At 32.4% G+C, this 23,665-nt stretch overlaps 1 long non-coding RNA gene across 2 annotated transcripts; it reads right to left on the bottom strand.

Moving 5' to 3' along the window:
- Positions 1–10,779: 10,779 nt before the first annotated feature.
- On the bottom strand, positions 10,780–23,051 carry LOC134718707 (uncharacterized). 2 transcript variants are annotated; one of them, XR_010107419.1, is made up of 3 exons: positions 22,890–23,051; positions 11,758–11,971; positions 10,780–11,108 (listed from the first exon to the last, which is right to left on the bottom strand). It is a non-coding gene; the product is annotated as an uncharacterized LOC134718707 (long non-coding RNA). The 2 variants fall into 2 exon arrangements; XR_010107418.1 differs by lacking the exon at positions 22,890–23,051 and adding an exon at positions 22,484–22,797 and having other exon boundaries at positions 10,782–11,108.
- Positions 23,052–23,665: the final 614 nt, after the last annotated feature.

The following is a 23,665-nucleotide window of genomic DNA, read 5'->3' as shown; positions in this document are numbered from 1 at the left end:
TCTTTCGATGAACCCTTTTTTTCACAGGTGATTGCAATATACTGACTCTCTTTCTTACAGGAGAAGCAAATAGAGGTGGAGAAAACGGTGAAATGCTTTCAACTGTTTTAGAAGGTGTAGAAAAAGACTGTTAACTCTTGCCCAAGTAGGAGCGATCACACTTTGACCTTTCAAACTTATCTTTTTTTTGTACTATCTTTCAGGCCATAAATTTTGACACACAGAGAAGAACATGAGTCACATATATATATAGTTTTTTTGTAGGTGAAACTGGTGAACTTATGCTTGTTTCAAGAATTTTGCGAACAGAAACTGCTGGGAACTTTGTATTACTGTCCACATATCTTCTTTTATATCTTTTTTTTCCTCAAATTGTTTCCACAGTTTATGCAATTTTCCTCTATTTTTAAATAGACAATGCTTTTTCTAAGTGACCATATTTGATAAATTCTTCTCATACTAATATGCACAGTATTCCACTTTTTATTGTATTTGTATATATATATATGTAAGCCTCAAATCTATGTCCTTTCCACAAATCTATGTCCTTTTTGATATCGCGTCATAGACGTTCCAAATATATGTCCTTTATTGTCTCAAATCTATGTCCTTTCCGCAAATCTATGTTCTTTTTAATATTGCGTTACAGACTTTCCAAATCTATGTCCTTTATTGTCTGAAGTTTTTGGTGGGGGTCCTGTTGCTAAGACTTCATTTTTCTATGTGGTGTTTTCTGTGCAATAAATAGTTTTTTATGTTTAGCCAAGCCGTTGTTAGTTTATTTTTAATCTATAAGTTTGACTTCAGCCCGGTATTATTTAAATTTCAACATTTGCATACTCAAAGTTACAAAAAAAAAGATAAGACATATTGTGATAACAGTTTATTTATAATATATGAACTTGTACAACTAAGGGAACAAGAGTCGTCAAAAGAAAACGTAAATGGAAGTTTGCCTTTAAAAATGACAGAACTGACAATAAAAAAAGAGATAGATCTTACAAATCAAGAAACAGTAGAAGAACCATTGGACGTGGCAGAAAGTACGCATAATGATGCCTTCAGTATTTCCACAGTAGCAGACAGTACAGAAGACAAAGACCCAGAAACAACAGATGTGGCAATGTTGTTATATTTTCAGTGTTGACAAACTTTTACCAAACTTTTATATACAATAGTAAACACGATTTTCAACTATTTGGGTACCGTGGTTGTCTGCCAATCATACCAAATGTATGTTATTTTATCAAAAAAATTGAAGTCACGTTTAAAGAATGTAGCACATCAGTTACAGCCAAAAATCGCCTTTAAATTGTAGTCAACAAAAGACACAAATCAATTGTTAAATTTAACAACATTTTTTATTAAACGAAAGTTTACAATTCAATTCAGTTCAATTCAAAGTTGTATTGCCGTATAAACTTTACAGTTTGTGACATATAACAACAACAAAAACAAATAAAGACAATAACTAAGTAACTCAATATATATACACAAATTCAGGTAAGTATTAAAGGGTCCCCTGTCCTCAGTTCCATTGACTTTTTTTTTATAAAGGATCCTAGTTTATTCACTTGTGTAGGTGTTGATGGGTTAATATATATAACTTTGTCATTGTCAGTGAGATTAGCAAATAAATTACTTTCTCTGTTAATGCAATCAAAATATGTTAATCTAATATTTGAATTATGAGAACAATTAATTAAGAAATGTTTCTCATCATCTAGGTCTCCAATCTGAATAATACGTTCACAATCCAGTATGATGATGTTTATAGAATATAAGTGTCAATCCAAATGCTGTGAATACTAATGTCTATCGATGTCTAAGTCCCCAGTCTCTCTCTATATATAACGTGACGGTACCCAAATTGCACATATTTTGACAGTTTTTCCACCTACGTTCTTTTATGATCCAGAAAAAAATGTCCATACTGTATTTATTTTGTAGCCTCTCTATCGAACTGTGATATACCATATACTGATTTTAAATCTAATATTAGGGAATATGTTTTTAATATATTGAAAAATAAATGGAATAAAAAAGGCGATAATAAATTGCATGAAATTAAACCTAATTTAGGCAAACCTTTTAATAATATTATGTGCAGAAAAGATCAGTGTGTTATTACTAGATGCCGTATTGGTCATACTAGAATAACACACGAGTAGAATACCACACGAGTATCTTTTTAATTGTATTGACTTTGCTGATATTCGTAAGAAGCATTTCAATGTCAATAATATGTATGATTTATTTAATAATGTTCCATTTACAAATATTGTTGCTTTTTTAAAAGAAATTGGAATTTATTATAGAATATAAAATTGTTATTATATTTTAATCGATTTTAATTTTTATCACGTTATTTTACTGTTGATTTTTATTTGTATATACTCAATTTGCTTTAGTCAAGAATTTTAGTATATTGAAGGACCTTGTGTCTTATTTTAAAAATATGCTTTAAATTGTAAAAATAGTCGAATTAGCTCTCGCCGCGATATAGCCTTTTTGTGCTTATGCGGCGTAAAGCAACCAACAATCAATCAATTATTTTGTAGCCCTATCCTTCTTTATTGTATAGGTACAGCAGTTTTATTTTTAATCCTTATTGAGTCATCAAAAAATGGGTTTGAACCAACCTCCAAACTAACTATCCATGATTCTGTAATGAGGAGTACCCAAATTGCATCCATGCTTAAATTCACATCGTCAAAAGTCTAATAACCGAGCTTCTGTTTAGTTTTTTTCAAATATTTTGGACAATTGGATATTAGTCCATGCTTACTCTTCATATTTTACGAAATGGATACTTAAAATATATTGTATTTGCTAATTTTAACAAGACGACGTTTTGATGACATCGCATGGTGACGTTTTCGTACATTTTGCTTTTTCAGTAAACAGTCCAGCTGTTGATACATACTGTGAACGTTTTGTGTATATTTAAATATGTTTACCTATGTTGAAAGACGTGCATAGTATCAAATCATAAAAATACAAACTGTTTAGTCTCTAGAAAACCTTGTAAGATTTCCGTTGCTATTTTTTCTCAATAGGTGCAATTTGGGTACTCGGTGCAATTTGGGTACCCGTACGTTATATAGTTGTCACGGAAATCTCTAGAACATTTTATGAATGAAAGTTCTAAAGAACTATAACGAAAGTTTCTGGAATAACATAGAAGTAAAAATTACGCATCTTTTATAAGGATCATTCTAGAATCGTTATGTTAGTCAAATATAAATTTCCAGTCATTCCATAACTATCTATGATTGTTCCAGTGGTTTCTAAACTGTTCAATTATAAGATTATTTTGTAAACAACTATCAGGCCATACAACACAAATTAGGCCAACATAAATAAATACAATAATTACAATATAGTACCACATCGCCTTGCTCAAAATGGCTGATCAAGTCTTCATCAAGTCCAAATAAAGTATTTTTTCAGGTGTTCTATTTACTTCGAGGATTGATTGTAGTTTTGAAAGGTACCAGGATTATAATTTAGTACGTCAGACGCGCATTTCCGTATTACATAATGGATATGAATCTTACCACTTCATATATTTATTTGTCTTAAAGAACTTAAGACATGGCTTTTGAGAAATTAACAGAGGCATCGTGTCCAAGATGGTCGTTGCCTAGTTGTATTCCAATTAAATGTCACATATAAAACTGTTGTCAGCAAATGGTTGATTATTTTTGACTATTGAATAGGCTGTTTTAAAGACTTTGCCAAACCTATATATTTTTTCTCTATCTGATGAGTTAAGCCTTTTTCAACTGATTTTTATAGTTCGTTCTTATGTTGTACTGTTATACTTTTTTAATTATATTTAGGTGTTACGGAAAGAAAAATTAATCATCGCCTTTATTAATTATATTTACGATATGATAATTTACGTTTGAAGTTGGATTCATAACAAACTGGACATATATCTATAATACTAAAATTACGAGGTCCAATTTGTCAGCCGTCATCACGTTAAAACGACGAATCACAGAATTCAACTTTATATATAACTAATATAGTACAAAGGTGTAGATTAAAAATTACACCACTCACTCCAGGCCCTTTTGTTTTCCACGTAATTATTATTGCCAATAATTAAGAAGTTCCGGGTCGAGTCCGATACCGATACCAATAGTATATTCACCTGTTACCTATTACCTTATCTGTACGTTCCGCATCTGACCGGCGCACCACCAAACGGTGTATTCGGGATTAATATGCCAGATACACGGGTCAAAATCACAGGGTTGACACTCCTAAATTGTCAAATTGTTACCTATTGTAGACTTTCTAAGATAACAATACGAATACTAAAAATCTGGACTAAAAATAAGGCGTATAGGTACAGTTTTTAATTTGTTGGTGGGCATGACGTAAAACAGCGAATCAAAGAATTCAACTTTATTCATAATTAATATAGGACAATGCTGTTGATTAAAAAATACTCCTTTCCAGGACCTTTTGTTTTCCAAATAATTAATATTACCAATAATTGATAAGTTCCAGTTCGACGGGTTCAAACAGAAAGATTTGAAAGCAGAGAATAACTGTATCTTATAATCGGCATGACTTTATCAGATGACAAATCTTATACTCAAATAAGGCTTGCGCATAGTTATATACTTTAATTCAGTCACGGACCAGTGATATCACGGGTGTGTTCTAGTATATATTATAGTTAATTGCTATTAATAAGTATTGCAATATGCATTGTGTTGAAATGTAATATTAGTATTTAGTTCTAATATAATATTGATTCAATCCTAATAGGAATCACCCTCCATATATTACGCATCAGGTGGCGTTGGTGTTCCATAGGTGGTTAATCGAGCGTTTGAATCACGTCAGACGCTTGTAACCAACGTAAATAAACAATGCCACAACGACGTGAACATATATTTTAAGATCCTTCAAGCTTTGTAGAACTATAACATGCCCCAAAGATGTTGTGTGCCTGGGTGTAAGGCTTCAGGGGGACATCGGTTTCCGAATGATCCGACATTGAGGATGAAATGGAGGGTTGCAATCAGGAGAACTGATGTTAAAACAAAGAAGTTGTGAAATCCTGGTCAACATGACGTTGTTTGCTATGACCATTTTCTTACCACTGATTACCGAAGAACATTGTCAGGTTAGAAAAATCAAAGAAATGTTTGATGTGACTGTGTTGGTTTGAAATTAAAATTTGATATTTTGTTCATTTTTTGTATGCGACTTGTATCCAATTTCAGTGTTTTAGGTACTTTCTTTTAATTGATTATTTGTGTGTGTGTGCTTTTGTGGCCTTTGTATTGATATATATCTGATGATATTACATGTACATGTTTTGTTTATTAATATCAGTCCTTCAAAGATCTCTTAAGTGCTCATGTTCTTTGTTATTATGTATATATATGCAACCCAACTTAAAATAAGGTTATTTTAAATATCATAAATTAATATAATACCCTGAAAATGTTTTGGTACTGTAATTGACTGGTTTGATGTTTTCTGTAAACTTAGACTGTCCCTTTGGTATCTTTCGTCCCTCTTTAGACTCTATCATCTATTGTAGAAAATTTTTTTTTTTTTATTAAACTTGAAGAAAAGGAACTATGTAGTACAAGTGAAATAAACTTTGACATGTATGATTAAAAAAACTCTTGTTAAAAATACTCGCAAGTGGTAGTTTAATTTTTTGTCAAGCTGATACCAAAAAATTCAAAGGCCTATCACAAAAAAATAAAGCCATTAAGATGTTTATTTCTTTTGATACAGCTTCATACATGGTTTTTTTTTTACACTTCACTCTAAGTCATTGGGACATTGCTTAATAATTATGTAAAACACCATACATGTATATTTTGCACCTGAAATTGAATGACAAAATACAAATGAATACATGCATGTAAAATGTATAGATGTTTTAATTTTTCTTTTAATTTTTTCATATTAATAGGAAGTGTTGTTTTTATGATTTTTTTTTATCTACATGTAGTATAAATATTGTTTGATAGTATAAAAAACACTGAAAATGGGTACATATAAATTTTGTTTTTGTTTGCATGTCGCTTTGAGTTTTTTTGTTTTCTTTCCCTAGGAAAACCAGCAGACAATGAAATCAACAGACCAAGGCTTCTAAAGAACAATCTTATGTGCTGTTGGGAAGTTTATTTTTTATTAGATTGGTTTACTTCTATTTAAATCCTTAAATTTAAAAATAAATGATATACATGTATACAGCAACTGTACATGTAAAAATTTAATATACATCTTTGATACAGCAACTGAACAACACAAATAAAGGCAACAGTAGTATACCGCTGTTCAAAACTCATAAATCCATGGACAAAAAACAAAATCGGGGTAACAAACCAAAACCGAGCGAAACGCATTAAATATAAGAGGAGAACAACGACACAACACCGAAACGCAACACACACAGAAACAGACCAATCATCAGACAAAACACCACGAGAATAACAAATGTAACATGAAAACCAAATACATGAATTTGGGATAGACAAGTACCGTGCCACGTCTTATATCAATATCTCAAAAATAAGAGAAAACACAAACGACTCAACGTTAAAATGCAACACAAAGAGAAACGAACAATATTATAACAATGACCATCTTCCTGACTTGGTACAGGACACTTTTAAAGGGGAATAAAAGTGGTGGGTTGAACCTGGTTTTAAGGCATGCCAAACCTCGCACTTTAATGGCAAAGTTAAATATAACATTGAAATGACAACATAATATTACAGGACTACAATACAAATAAATAGGAGAACATATTAGACACAGAAAAACATGATTAATAGATAACAAAAAGCATCAGGTTTAAAATTCGATACGCCAAAAACGTGCCTTGTCCACACAAGACTCACCAGTGACGCCCAGATATAAAAGATCGAAAGTGAAAAAAGTACAAAGTTGTACAGCACTGAAGATCAAAAGTTGAAAAGGTTTCGCAATATTCGGCATTGTTTTTATGCCCGGGATAAGAACATTCTTATTATATAGAACAATTCATGCTATTGCAAACAGTAAATTTTATCAAATGAATATGAAAGAGATATACACAAAGAAACTAAAGTATAAACTAATTACAGAAAACTAAACATGAATACATAACGCCTAGATATAAAAGATCGAACGTGAAAAAGGTACAAAGTTGTACAACACTGAAGATCAAAAGTTGAAAAGGTTTTGACAAATACGGCATTGTTTTTATGCACGGGATAAGAACATCCTTATTATATAGAATACTTAATGCTATTGCAAACCGTAAATTTTAAAAAATGAATATGAAAGAGATATACATAATGACACTGAAATATTAACTAATTACAGAAAACTAAACCCAAGTTTATCACAAAATAGACACACATCCGAATCAGTCCAGGCGTCAACGTAATTAAAAAAAATTGTGACGTCACATACGATGGCGAAAAGGCAGAAACGTTATGCCACATTTGAATTTATGAAATTTAGAAACAGCATGACGTCACATATGAAAAACTATCATTCAAAAATGAGATAGAATTAGGATTGATTTAGAACTAAATACTGATAATTCATTTAAACAAAATGCATATTGCAATACTTATTAATAGCAATTAACTGTAATATATATATATGTCCAGTTTGCAGTAGGACAACCGGATGTGCCTTTTTGGCCAAAATGTGATTCGGCGGCGCTCAGTAGTCCTACGCCGAAAATTGGACTATTTTGCGTCGACCGACGTCAGCTGAAAAATGGCGCGGTTTTGTAAAAACATTTCATTCGTTTACAGCAAAGTACCGGCGGTAAATGTTGTTGATTGTAAGATCATTTATAAGAGAAAAATATATGAGTTTACTAATTATTTACATGTTTGAACAAAAAAATAAAAGAAAATCTTATTTTTTCACATCTGAACATCGAATTTCGGATTTCGATTTTCTGAACTGTAGAATTTAATAGCGATATTAAAAAGGGGTACAAAAAAAAGCCTATCCTTCAATTACCTTAAATTTTTTACATCGTAATTTCGCTAGTTTTTCAATTCGAAATCCGTAAAGAAAAGGGGTGTCCACAGTAGGGCAAAAAATTGTACCCATTTTAAAGTAGGGGTCTAATTTTTTTGAAGGTTTTCCCTTGCATGGCCGGTAGAATTAGAAATTGGAAAAGATTCTGTTTTAAAAGTAAATATTCATTCAACTATCAAGAATAGCTGAATCCTTATATATGTAACCCCTATAAAAATATCAATATGTGTCAATAAATTGTAAAATTATCTATTTTTTTCGAAATTGAAGAAGACGCCATTTTCGCCTATTCCTCTATTACGTCTATTGGTCTGCTATAATTATTAGATGATTCTAAAAAAATCTCCGCCTCGATTTTTTTTATACTTTCATTTTATAATCTTTGGTACATAATGCAGATGTTATGAAAAAATTAGGCACTTCTATCGAGTAGAAATGGAGGACGGGCATCTTTATTTTGTATGTCCCCACTATGGGGGCGTGGTCATCCTTTGACCTTGATTCTAAAGTACACGATAGCCATTCATCTCTCGAAATTAATTATCAAATAAATATCATTGAAACAAAATGAATATATTTTAAGACATCAACAAATTGTTTAACTACTGATTTTTTCAACAGAATATGCCGGAATCGACCCCATCCGATGTTGTGTCAATACATAGATCAACGTTGTCAATTTCCGGCGCCGAAAATGTCAACGTAAAATGTCATTTTAAAAAAGTTGGCCGGAATCTTTTCTTCTTTGTATCAATTTTGTTTATCTTAATGTCAAGAAAGTCATGCAATATGTTGAATCCATATCAACGTTATACCAAAACAGGCCTTACTTGGTAAACTAACAGTTTGAGGCCTACATCATCATCATGAGATTGACTAGTCCAAATAATTATGACGTCTGGCAAGGCTATTTTAATTTTTTTCTGGGACGCCGAAGGCGTCCAAGAAAAAAAATAAAATAGCCGTCCCAGACGTCATAATTATTTGGACTAGAGATTGACTTGTTGACATCGTACTTGAAGTTGATCAAGATTCATTTCGTGCATGTTGTTACCAGGTTACCGGTCGCTGATTTTTTTAAAATGAACAACTTATCTGTTTTGTCATATCGATTTCTTTCATAATTTTCCTTTCGTTCGTTAATACAATTATCGTTATGTGTTTTGTTTTCAGTGTTTCCTTTTTTTTTCGTCAAAAAGGGGGTTGGGGTGAGGTGCTCTTTTAATTGTATCAAAGGCATGCGTGATTTTTAGGGGCTTATGGTTCTCAATTTCTGGTTTGCTGTTAAGGTTCAATATCTACTTGACTTTATTTATTTCAAATCTGCAGTTTCCGTTAGATCAATGATTATTTACAATTACTATATTAGTACTACAAATATATAGTAATATATTTTGCATAGGGGGAGGGGGTGGCCATTTGCTTTTTTGGGGGGAATTCGAAGAGAATCTTGGTGTGTTTGTATTAGTGCTTATATAAAAAAAAAAAAGAAGATGTGGTATGATTGCCAATGAGACAACTATCCACAAAAGACCAAAATGACACAAACATTAACAACTATAAGTCACCGTACAGCCTTCAACAATGAGTCTTTCAAACAATTGCTTGTCTGTTCTAGGTACTTTACCTTTATATCCAATCAAATGTACCTGTTCATTTTTTTTTTGTTATTTTGTTTACTGTAAATTATTTGAATGAAGTATGTAAAAGTTTGTTGCCAACTTTTTTATTAAACAGCATAAACCATAACATTGGGGATCTATAGGATTTTTTTATAGATTTACTATTTATTAATTTGCATCCATTGCATCATATGATTTTATTTTTTAATATATTTCACTTTAGCATAAAGACACAGAATATATTCCTTTTCAGGTCATCTTGTGTAATGTTATTTAGGGGTCTTTTGTATATGTAGCTTTCTATAGGTTATTGGTTCTGCTAAAATAAATGTTGAAGGCTGATCATAAAATAATTCCATACACCAAATATAGTTGACCAATTGCATATAGTATTAGAAAAAAGACCAAAACTAAAAAACTTAACTTTGACCACTGAACCATAAAAATGAGGTCAAGGTTAGATGACACCTGCCAGCTAGACATGTTCATCTTACAATCATTCCATACACCATATACAGTAGACCTGTTGCATACAGAATAAGAGAAAAACAGACCAAAACACAATTCTTAACTATAACCACTGAACCAAGAAAATGAGGTCAGGTCAGATGACACCTGCCAGTTGGACATGTACACCTTACAGTTCTTCCATACACTAAATATCCTAGACCTATTGCTTATAGTATTTGAGATATGGACTTGACCACCAAAACTTAACCTTGTTCACTGATCCATGAAATGAGGTCGAGGTCAATTGAAAACTGCCCGAGGGGCATATGACATACCAAATATAGTTATCCTATTACTTATAATGAGAGAGAATTTAATATTACAAAACATCTTAACCTTTTTTTCAAGAAGTCACTGAACCATGAAAATGAGGTCTAGGACATTGGACATGTGACTGCAGAAACTTCTTAACATGAGGCATCTATATACCAAGAATGAAGCATCCATGTCTTTCAACCTTCTAAAATATAGAGCTTTTAAGTAATTATCCAACATCGCCGCCTAATCAGCCGGCTCACTGTCCCTTTGTCTAGCTTTCTGCAACAAAATCACAGGCTCGACAAAAATGAGGAATCTTATAAATTATACAACAGTGATATTCCTTTGAAATTTTTTTTTCATGAAAACAACTGAGACAATAATCTGATTTTTTTACTAAATATAGTGACATTTCACTGTCACTTATGCACATTTGAATGTTGATGAGTCTTTGCATATTTCAAAATCCTCTTTTTACTACACATTGAGCCCATAGTCAGCTTAAGACTGACTTAAGTTTCATTTATTCAAATCCTGCACAAGTTCAACAAAAATGTCTGCTAATAAACACTTGAACCACCTCGGTTACCATTCTGTACATGAACATATCTCTCATAACAAATTTCATATAAACTTTGCTGATTCCAGGTATCAAAATTTTCATCCTCCAGTATGTGTTGTGTACTGAAAATAAAAAAATAAAAATTGTTATTAAATTAAGTTTGTTGATTCAATTGAAAAGTAATGATGAATGATAATTATAATATATTATATTTTATTGTTATTTGCATCTTTGACCAAAATATGGTCTGCTTAAGTCATTCTCCTATCTGAAGAAAATGGTAAATTTTATTAAACCACTTCATTCTCATGGATATGATGCACATAAAGTAAGAGTTAATTCCCTTATATTGTTTTTTTATCTTTATAAATTAATTTTAAATTACAGTACCCTTCATTCTTGAAATTTGGTTTTACATCCAAATGAAACTATATTGAAATTATACAGCATAGATAATAGTATAAAATCTTTAAACTATTAAACATGTTAAAAGTATACCATTTGGTCTTAAAGTCTGTGTATAAATGTGCATTTCATAAATAAATATAAACTATAAATTTTAACTTCCATTCCCAATTTATTCCATTGGCAATTATCTTGTCTGACTGTTAAATGTAAGATATATTCAGTCTATTTCCTTATCAAAACAGTTAATACATAATCATGATAATGTCTATCATGTTTTTGTTTCATATTTGAGGGATTGAAATCATAGCGCATTGTAAATAACCCACTGTTGTTACCCTGAACAGACACATTTGAATCACTTACCCTTAATATATTCTAGTCATATTGTTTTGTATTAACAAAATAATTTTGCTTTCGACATTACTCGTTGTTGACTCTCTATTTGATTACTGTTTTCCTCAGCTGTATGTATATCAATCATACATGTGCATTTACTGCAAGTGGTTTTGTTGATATATATATATATAAAAGTCCTCTGTTTTGAATTTTTGATTCATAGTGAACATCTTTCTCCATCCTGTATATAAAGCAAATGTACATACAATTACTAAATAAGATGAATATATACTAAATTATTCAAAGCAAAATTAAACTTTGCATTGTTGTAATCAACACATGAATACAAATTTGTCAAATAAATTACCAAGAAAAAAAACATATTTTCTTGCTCCAATGAAGACCCATTGGTGGCCGTTGACTGTTGTCTGCTCTTTGTTTGGGTTGCTGGTTCTTTGACATATTATCCATTTCCATTCTCAATTTTATATATTTATTATGTATTAGAAATTGTTATGCCTCTAGCAATTCTGCTCAAAACATAAAAGTTACAGGCAAATTTAAAACATACATGTACATTTCTATTATAATAGTGTACATGAATATCTAACATGTCTAACATGTCCATTGTACAATGCAAGGTGAAATTTTATACATTTTGGGGGCACTCACAACCTAGTTTTAATTTAAATTCATGAACCACCACTGTCATAACACCATTAATTGGATAATATTATGATATTAATGAAATTGGGGTACATTTTTTTAAAGTAATTACTTCAATGTATTGTCAATGGATTATCATTTCTAATTAGTTTGTATATATATATATATATATATATATATATATATATATATATATTAACGAGTCTAAATTGAAAACTACGTTCAAACCTATGACTGCGTTGGATAAAAACCGCAATTTTTATACGTGTGCATGTCAAACAAATTTCGTTGTAGAAGGGTCTAAAAACAGCACAAACAACATTTTCCAAAAGACCAAAAGAGTGAAAAAGTATATTTAAACAAAACGCATTTGACTAACAGGTCGAACAACTGATGTTCTTTAACCCTGCTGACTGCCATTGGCGATTGCCAAATAAAATTGATCACAGGTTGTAACAAAATGGATCTTATTATAAATTAAATACGTCACAGAAAAAAAATTTTGTTAACTTGTGGACAGGATGTTGTGCCACAAACATTCGGTGTCAATATTTCTTTAGTACACCATATCCGGATTTCGACAATAAATGTCTCTTCAGTGATGTTAGGGATCGAAACGGTATTTGGAAGGCCATATAAAAAGCACCCTCATTTTTAGAGAAAGTACCCTCATTTTTAGATTAACTCTTGAATTTTAAGAGTCAATATATAGGATGAACGGATCATATAAACCGGAGGGAAAATATGATACATGCCCAAACAAAAAATATAAACGAGTCTAAATTGAAAACTACGTTCAAACCTATGACTGCGTTGGATAAAAACCGCAATTTTTATACGTGTGCATGTCAAACAAATTTCGTTGTAGAAGGGTCTAAAAACAGCACAAACAACATTTTCCAAAAGACCAAAAGAGTGAAAAAGTATATTTAAACAAAACGCATTTGACTAACAGGTCGAACAACTGATGTTCTTTAACCCTGCTGACTGCCATTGGCGATTGCCAAATAAAATTGATCACAGGTTGTAACAAAATGGATCTTATTATAAATTAAATACGTCACAGAAAAAAAAATTTGTTAACTTGTGGACAGGATGTTGTGCCACAAACATTCGGTGTCAATATTTCTTTAGTACACCATATCCGGATTTCGACAATAAATGTCTCTTCAGTGATGTTAGGGATCGAAACGGTATTTGGAAGGCCATATAAAAAGCACCCTCATTTTTAGAGAAAGTACCCTCATTTTTAGATTAACTCTTGAATTTTAAGAGTCAATATATAGGATGAACGGATCATATAAACCGGAGGGAAAATATGATACATGCCCAAACAAAAAATATAAACGAGTCTAAATTGAAAACTACGTTCAAACCTATGACTGCGTTGGATAAAAACCGCAATTTTTATACGTGTGCATGTCAAACAAATTTCGTTGTAGAAGGGTCTAAAAACAGCACAAACAACATTTTCCAAAAGACCAAAAGAGTGAAAAAGTATATTTAAACAAAACGCATTTGACTAACAGGTCGAACAACTGATGTTCTTTAACCCTGCTGACTGCCATTGGCGATTGCCAAATAAAATTGATCACAGGTTGTAACAAAATGGATCTTATTATAAATTAAATACGTCACAGAAAAAAAATTTTGTTAACTTGTGGACAGGATGTTGTGCCACAAACATTCGGTGTCAATATTTCTTTAGTACACCATATCCGGATTTCGACAATAAATGTCTCTTCAGTGATGTTAGGGATCGAAACGGTATTTGGAAGGCCATATAAAAAGCACCCTCATTTTTAGAGAAAGTACCCTCATTTTTAGATTAACTCTTGAATTTTAAGAGTCAATATATAGGATGAACGGATCATATAAACCGGAGGGAAAATATGATACATGCCCAAACAAAAAATATAAACGAGTCTAAATTGAAAACTACGTTCAAACCTATGACTGCGTTGGATAAAAACCGCAATTTTTATACGTGTGCATGTCAAACAAATTTCGTTGTAGAAGGGTCTAAAAACAGCACAAACAACATTTTCCAAAAGACCAAAAGAGTGAAAAAGTATATTTAAACAAAACGCATTTGACTAACAGGTCGAACAACTGATGTTCTTTAACCCTGCTGACTGCCATTGGCGATTGCCAAATAAAATTGATCACAGGTTGTAACAAAATGGATCTTATTATAAATTAAATACGTCACAGAAAAAAAATTTTGTTAACTTGTGGACAGGATGTTGTGCCACAAACATTCGGTGTCAATATTTCTTTAGTACACCATATCCGGATTTCGACAATAAATGTCTCTTCAGTGATGTTAGGGATCGAAACGGTATTTGGAAGGCCATATAAAAAGCACCCTCATTTTTAGAGAAAGTACCCTCATTTTTAGATTAACTCTTGAATTTTAAGAGTCAATATATAGGATGAACGGATCATATAAACCGGAGGGAAAATATGATACATGCCCAAACAAAAAATATAAACGAGTCTAAATTGAAAACTACGTTCAAACCTATGACTGCGTTGGATAAAAACCGCAATTTTTATACGTGTGCATGTCAAACAAATTTCGTTGTAGAAGGGTCTAAAAACAGCACAAACAACATTTTCCAAAAGACCAAAAGAGTGAAAAAGTATATTTAAACAAAACGCATTTGACTAACAGGTCGAACAACTGATGTTCTTTAACCCTGCTGACTGCCATTGGCGATTGCCAAATAAAATTGATCACAGGTTGTAACAAAATGGATCTTATTATAAATTAAATACGTCACAGAAAAAAAATTTTGTTAACTTGTGGACAGGATGTTGTGCCACAAACATTCGGTGTCAATATTTCTCTAGTACACCATATCCGGATTTCGACAATAAATGTCTCTTCAGTGATGTTAGGGATCGAAACGGTATTTGGAAGGCCATATAAAAAGCACCCTCATTTTTAGAGAAAGTACCCTCATTTTTAGATTAACTCTTGAATTTTAAGAGTCAATATATAGGATGAACGGATCATATAAACCGGAGGGAAAATATGATACATGCCCAAACAAAAAATATAAACGAGTCTAAATTGAAAACTACGTTCAAACCTATGACTGCGTTGGATAAAAACCGCAATTTTTATACGTGTGCATGTCAAACAAATTTCGTTGTAGAAGGGTCTAAAAACAGCACAAACAACATTTTCCAAAAGACCAAAAGAGTGAAAAAGTATATTTAAACAAAACGCATTTGACTAACAGGTCGAACAACTGATGTTCTTTAACCCTGCTGACTGCCATTGGCGATTGCCAAATAAAATTGATCACAGGTTGTAACAAAATGGATCTTATTATAAATTAAATACGTCACAGAAAAAAAATTTTGTTAACTTGTGGACAGGATGTTGTGCCACAAACATTCGGTGTCAATATTTCTTTAGTACACCATATCCGGATTTCGACAATAAATGTCTCTTCAGTGATGTTAGGGATCGAAACGGTATTTGGAAGGCCATATAAAAAGCACCCTCATTTTTTAGAGAAAGTACCCTCATTTTTAGATTAACTCTTGAATTTTAAGAGTCAATATATAGGATGAACGGATCATATAAACCGGAGGGAAAATATGATACATGCCCAAACAAAAAATATAAACGAGTCTAAATTGAAAACTACGTTCAAACCTATGACTGCGTTGGATAAAAACCGCAATTTTTATACGTGTGCATGTCAAACAAATTTCGTTGTAGAAGGGTCTAAAAACAGCACAAACAACATTTTCCAAAAGACCAAAAGAGTGAAAAAGTATATTTAAACAAAACGCATTTGACTAACAGGTCGAACAACTGATGTTCTTTAACCCTGCTGACTGCCATTGGCGATTGCCAAATAAAATTGATCACAGGTTGTAACAAAATGGATCTTATTATAAATTAAATACGTCACAGAAAAAAAATTTTGTTAACTTGTGGACAGGATGTTGTGCCACAAACATTCGGTGTCAATATTTCTTTAGTACACCATATCCGGATTTCGACAATAAATGTCTCTTCAGTGATGTTAGGGATCGAAACGGTATTTGGAAGGCCATATAAAAAGCACCCTCATTTTTAGAGAAAGTACCCTCATTTTTAGATTAACTCTTGAATTTTAAGAGTCAATATATAGGATGAACGGATCATATAAACCGGAGGGAAAATATGATACATGCCCAAACAAAAAATATAAACGAGTCTAAATTGAAAACTACGTTCAAACCTATGACTGCGTTGGATAAAAACCGCAATTTTTATACGTGTGCATGTCAAACAAATTTCGTTGTAGAAGGGTCTAAAAACAGCACAAACAACATTTTCCAAAAGACCAAAAGAGTGAAAAAGTATATTTAAACAAAACGCATTTGACTAACAGGTCGAACAACTGATGTTCTTTAACCCTGCTGACTGCCATTGGCGATTGCCAAATAAAATTGATCACAGGTTGTAACAAAATGGATCTTATTATAAATTAAATACGTCACAGAAAAAAAAATTTGTTAACTTGTGGACAGGATGTTGTGCCACAAACATTCGGTGTCAATATTTCTTTAGTACACCATATCCGGATTTCGACAATAAATGTCTCTTCAGTGATGTTAGGGATCGAAACGGTATTTGGAAGGCCATATAAAAAGCACCCTCATTTTTAGAGAAAGTACCCTCATTTTTAGATTAACTCTTGAATTTTAAGAGTCAATATATAGGATGAACGGATCATATAAACCGGAGGGAAAATATGATACATGCCCAAACAAAAAATATAAACGAGTCTAAATTGAAAACTACGTTCAAACCTATGACTGCGTTGGATAAAAAACGCAATTTTTATACGTGTGCATGTCAAACAAATTTCGTTGTAGAAGGGTCTAAAAACAGCACAAACAACATTTTCCAAAAGACCAAAAGAGTGAAAAAGTATATTTAAACAAAACGCATTTGACTAACAGGTCGAACAACTGATGTTCTTTAACCCTGCTGACTGCCATTGGCGATTGCCAAATAAAATTGATCACAGGTTGTAACAAAATGGATCTTATTATAAATTAAATACGTCACAGAAAAAAAATTTTGTTAACTTGTGGACAGGATGTTGTGCCACAAACATTCGGTGTCAATATTTCTTTAGTACACCATATCCGGATTTCGACAATAAATGTCTCTTCAGTCATGTTAGGGATCGAAACGGTATTTGGAAGGCCATATAAAAAGCACCCTCATTTTTAGAGAAAGTACCCTCATTTTTAGATTAACTCTTGAATTTTAAGAGTCAATATATAGGATGAACGGATCATATAAACCGGAGGGAAAATATGATACATGCCCAAACAAAAAATATAAACGAGTCTAAATTGAAAACTACGTTCAAACCTATGACTGCGTTGGATAAAAACCGCAATTTTTATACGTGTGCATGTCAAACAAATTTCGTTGTAGAAGGGTCTAAAAACAGCACAAACAACATTTTCCAAAAGACCAAAAGAGTGAAAAAGTATATTTAAACAAAACGCATTTGACTAACAGGTCGAACAACTGATGTTCTTTAACCCTGCTGACTGCCATTGGCGATTGCCAAATAAAATTGATCACAGGTTGTAACAAAATGGATCTTATTATAAATTAAATACGTCACAGAAAAAAAATTTTGTTAACTTGTGGACAGGATGTTGTGCCACAAACATTCGGTGTCAATATTTCTTTAGTACACCATATCCGGATTTCGACAATAAATGTCTCTTCAGTGATGTTAGGGATCGAAACGGTATTTGGAAGGCCATATAAAAAGCACCCTCATTTTTAGAGAAAGTACCCTCATTTTTAGATTAACTCTTGAATTTTAAGAGTCAATATATAGGATGAACGGATCATATAAACCGGAGGGAAAATATGATACATGCCCAAACAAAAAATATAAACGAGTCTAAATTGAAAACTACGTTCAAACCTATGACTGCGTTGGATAAAAACCGCAATTTTTATACGTGTGCATGTCAAACAAATTTCGTTGTAGAAGGGTCTAAAAACAGCACAAACAACATTTTCCAAAAGACCAAAAGAGTGAAAAAGTATATTTAAACAAAACGCATTTGACTAACAGGTCGAACAACTGATGTTCTTTAACCCTGCTGACTGCCATTGGCGATTGCCAAATAAAATTGATCACAGGTTGTAACAAAATGGATCTTATTATAAATTAAATACGTCACAGAAAAAAAAATTTGTTAACTTGTGGACAGGATGTTGTGCCACAAACATTCGGTGTCAATATTTCTTTAGTACACCATATCCGGATTTCGACAATAAATGTCTCTTCAGTGATGTTAGGGATCGAAACGGTATTTGGAAGGCCATATAAAAAGCACCCTCATTTTTAGAGAAAGTACCCTCATTTTTAGATTAACTCTTGAATTTTAAGAGTCAATATATAGGATGAACGGATCATATAAACCGGAGGGAAAATATGATACATGCCCAAACAAAAAATATAAACGAGTCTAAATTGAAAACTACGTTCAAACCTATGACTGCGTTGGATAAAAAACGCAATTTTTATACGTGTGCATGTCAAACAAATTTCGTTGTAGAAGGGTCTAAAAACAGCACAAACAACATTTTCCAAAAGACCAAAAGAGTGAAAAAGTATATTTAAACAAAACGCATTTGACTAACAGGTCGAACAACTGATGTTCTTTAACCCTGCTGACTGCCATTGGCGATTGCCAAATAAAATTGATCACAGGTTGTAACAAAATGGATCTTATTATAAATTAAATACGTCACAGAAAAAAAAATTTGTTAACTTGTGGACAGGATGTTGTGCCACAAACATTCGGTGTCAATATTTCTTTAGTACACCATATCCGGATTTCGACAATAAATGTCTCTTCAGTGATGTTAGGGATCGAAACGGTATTTGGAAGGCCATATAAAAAGCACCCTCATTTTTAGAGAAAGTACCCTCATTTTTAGATTAACTCTTGAATTTTAAGAGTCAATATATAGGATGAACGGATCATATAAACCGGAGGGAAAATATGATACATGCCCAAACAAAAAATATAAACGAGTCTAAATTGAAAACTACGTTCAAACCTATGACTGCGTTGGATAAAAACCGCAATTTTTATACGTGTGCATGTCAAACAAATTTCGTTGTAGAAGGGTCTAAAAACAGCACAAACAACATTTTCCAAAAGACCAAAAGAGTGAAAAAGTATATTTAAACAAAACGCATTTGACTAACAGGTCGAACAACTGATGTTCTTTAACCCTGCTGACTGCCATTGGCGATTGCCAAATAAAATTGATCACAGGTTGTAACAAAATGGATCTTATTATAAATTAAATACGTCACAGAAAAAAAATTTTGTTAACTTGTGGACAGGATGTTGTGCCACAAACATTCGGTGTCAATATTTCTTTAGTACACCATATCCGGATTTCGACAATAAATGTCTCTTCAGTGATGTTAGGGATCGAAACGGTATTTGGATGGCCATATAAAAAGCACCCTCATTTTTAGAGAAAGTACCCTCATTTTTAGATTAACTCTTGAATTTTAAGAGTCAATATATAGGATGAACGGATCATATAAACCGGAGGGAAAATATGATACATGCCCAAACAAAAAATATAAACGAGTCTAAATTGAAAACTACGTTCAAACCTATGACTGCGTTGGATAAAAACCGCAATTTTTATACGTGTGCATGTCAAACAAATTTCGTTGTAGAAGGGTCTAAAAACAGCACAAACAACATTTTCCAAAAGACCAAAAGAGTGAAAAAGTATATTTAAACAAAACGCATTTGACTAACAGGTCGAACAACTGATGTTCTTTAACCCTGCTGACTGCCATTGGCGATTGCCAAATAAAATTGATCACAGGTTGTAACAAAATGGATCTTATTATAAATTAAATACGTCACAGAAAAAAAATTTTGTTAACTTGTGGACAGGATGTTGTGCCACAAACATTCGGTGTCAATATTTCTTTAGTACACCATATCCGGATTTCGACAATAAATGTCTCTTCAGTGATGTTAGGGATCGAAACGGTATTTGGAAGGCCATATAAAAAGCACCCTCATTTTTAGAGAAAGTACCCTCATTTTTAGATTAACTCTTGAATTTTAAGAGTCAATATATAGGATGAACGGATCATATAAACCGGAGGGAAAATATGATACATGCCCAAACAAAAAATATAAACGAGTCTAAATTGAAAACTACGTTCAAACCTATGACTGCGTTGGATAAAAACCGCAATTTTTATACGTGTGCATGTCAAACAAATTTCGTTGTAGAAGGGTCTAAAAACAGCACAAACAACATTTTCCAAAAGACCAAAAGAGTGAAAAAGTATATTTAAACAAAACGCATTTGACTAACAGGTCGAACAACTGATGTTCTTTAACCCTGCTGACTGCCATTGGCGATTGCCAAATAAAATTGATCACAGGTTGTAACAAAATGGATCTTATTATAAATTAAATACGTCACAGAAAAAAAATTTTGTTAACTTGTGGACAGGATGTTGTGCCACAAACATTCGGTGTCAATATTTCTTTAGTACACCATATCCGGATTTCGACAATAAATGTCTCTTCAGTGATGTTAGGGATCGAAACGGTATTTGGAAGGCCATATAAAAAGCACCCTCATTTTTAGAGAAAGTACCCTCATTTTTAGATTAACTCTTGAATTTTAAGAGTCAATATATAGGATGAACGGATCATATAAACCGGAGGGAAAATATGATACATGCCCAAACAAAAAATATAAACGAGTCTAAATTGAAAACTACGTTCAAACCTATGACTGCGTTGGATAAAAACCGCAATTTTTATACGTGTGCATGTCAAACAAATTTCGTTGTAGAAGGGTCTAAAAACAGCACAAACAACATTTTCCAAAAGACCAAAAGAGTGAAAAAGTATATTTAAACAAAACGCATTTGACTAACAGGTCGAACAACTGATGTTCTTTAACCCTGCTGACTGCCATTGGCGATTGCCAAATAAAATTGATCACAGGTTGTAACAAAATGGATCTTATTATAAATTAAATACGTCACAGAAAAAAAAATTTGTTAACTTGTGGACAGGATGTTGTGCCACAAACATTCGGTGTCAATATTTCTTTAGTACACCATATCCGGATTTCGACAATAAATGTCTCTTCAGTGATGTTAGGGATCGAAACGGTATTTGGAAGGCCATATAAAAAGCACCCTCATTTTTAGAGAAAGTACCCTCATTTTTAGATTAACTCTTGAATTTTAGGAGTCAATATATAGGATGAACGGATCATATAAACCGGAGGGAAAATATGATACATGCCCAAACAAAAAATATAAACGAGTCTAAATTGAAAACTACGTTCAAACCTATGACTGCGTTGGATAAAAACCGCAATTTTTATACGTGTGCATGTCAAACAAATTTCGTTGTAGAAGGGTCTAAAAACAGCACAAACAACATTTTCCAAAAGACCAAAAGAGTGAAAAAGAATATATATATATGACTATAGCCTATAGGATTAATATATACCTTGATGGATATCAAGAAATTGTACAGGCATATTAAATTTGTAACATATCCTGCCATTCCTGGTCATGGGGGTTACATGTTAATGCATGTGTAAGCTCTCAAATGGGTGGGTGATTCAGTGGTTAATTTCAATGAGTAAATTTCTTTTAAAATATGAGATATAAATTTAGAGAATGGCTATCTAATTTTTTATTTTTTTTGTATATGTGAAAGAGAAATCTGTGACTGTGATCGCTTTCCCTTTGTAATTTTTGTTTATTAAAGATTTAATTTTTATGAATATAACATTTGGTGTATATGAAATCAGGGACACAAAATGTTTTTCCAAATGAAATATCATACCAGGTATAAAATAGCCAACAGTGAAAGTAGGTGTCTTTAAATACATTCCAATGATTTAGTTCATGGACTTTTGAGTTGAACCCGATACGTTCAGCAGAATTCGTGTAGCCTCAGTGGACTATAATTTGGGGCCTTGAAATTACCCCCACCCCCTTTTTAGAGAACTTACAATCGGCATGAAACGTGATCATACGTGCTTCCGAATTTTATTCATTTTGGTCCGTATTTACAGTTAGAGGTTTACAATGTTCTATTATCTGAGCAAGAAGTGATTGCGTGAATATTTTCCATGGAGATCGTGAAGAACACCTTGACCATTTTGAAAACGGATGTTGACAACTTGTGTGGGTATAATATTTCCGGAGACAAGTGCGGATACCTTAGTCCGAAATCCGAATGTAATTCACCAGTAAATAGTTGATTCAATACCAGTATCATTATAAGGAAATGATGATATATTGGATTTCAATTTTCATGTTTGATATAATTTTATTTTATTTTTGCTGTTTAAATCATTTCTTTGGAGCCGACTTATTTGATAGTAATTAACTGAAATATCTGGAATAAACCTTTACCTTTTGTGTTGTTTAGCATAAAGATTAAACATCCAAGAATGTCATTAATGCAACTTTTCAGCATGGAATGCCAAATCCAACGTCAAATAATGGCCGCCATTACGTGTTGACAACGTCGTCTAGTGAACCGTATCACTGAGCGGCGAAATCCTTACTCAGGCGCTTCCGATTGTCCTACTGTTGTAATGAATCCAACTTCAAACGTAAATAATCGTACAAAATTTAATATCATTAATAAAGTGGAGGTGATTAATTTGTCTATACGTCATACCTAAATATATAATAAGAAGACGTCAACACATTTGACAAAATCTGATGAGAATTACAAATATAACATTAAACATGTAAACTAAATACATGAATTTGGGATAAACAAGTACAGAAACACGTCGTATAGTAATGCGAATTCACATTCAGCAAAACGGTCACAATCGGGAATAAGTCACGTTTGGTAATTAAAAGATTAGACGACATAATGACAAACCACAATCTACCATGTGGTAAAAATGTCCTTAGCTAGTTTGGTTAAAGAGACATCATAGGGATCAACCAATTCGTGATGGTGGCCATAAAATTTACGTGTCAATTTTAATCTGTCCTCCTCATAACTTTGTTGGAGCAGTTTCTGCGTAAGGAGCACACTCCTGTATATGAAGTCCGTATAGTGTGAACATGCACGTGAATAAGGTATCAATTGTGATATGTAAACACCATACGAAGGGGCAGAGGGTATGTTACTGCTGAGAAATGGGAAATTGATAATTGGGAAGTTGAAA

Source organism: Mytilus trossulus, chromosome 5, assembly GCF_036588685.1.
Source record: "Mytilus trossulus isolate FHL-02 chromosome 5, PNRI_Mtr1.1.1.hap1, whole genome shotgun sequence".
In the NCBI taxonomy this organism is placed as follows: domain Eukaryota; kingdom Metazoa; phylum Mollusca; class Bivalvia; order Mytilida; family Mytilidae; genus Mytilus; species Mytilus trossulus.
This window is presented reverse-complemented; position numbering and strand designations above follow the sequence as displayed.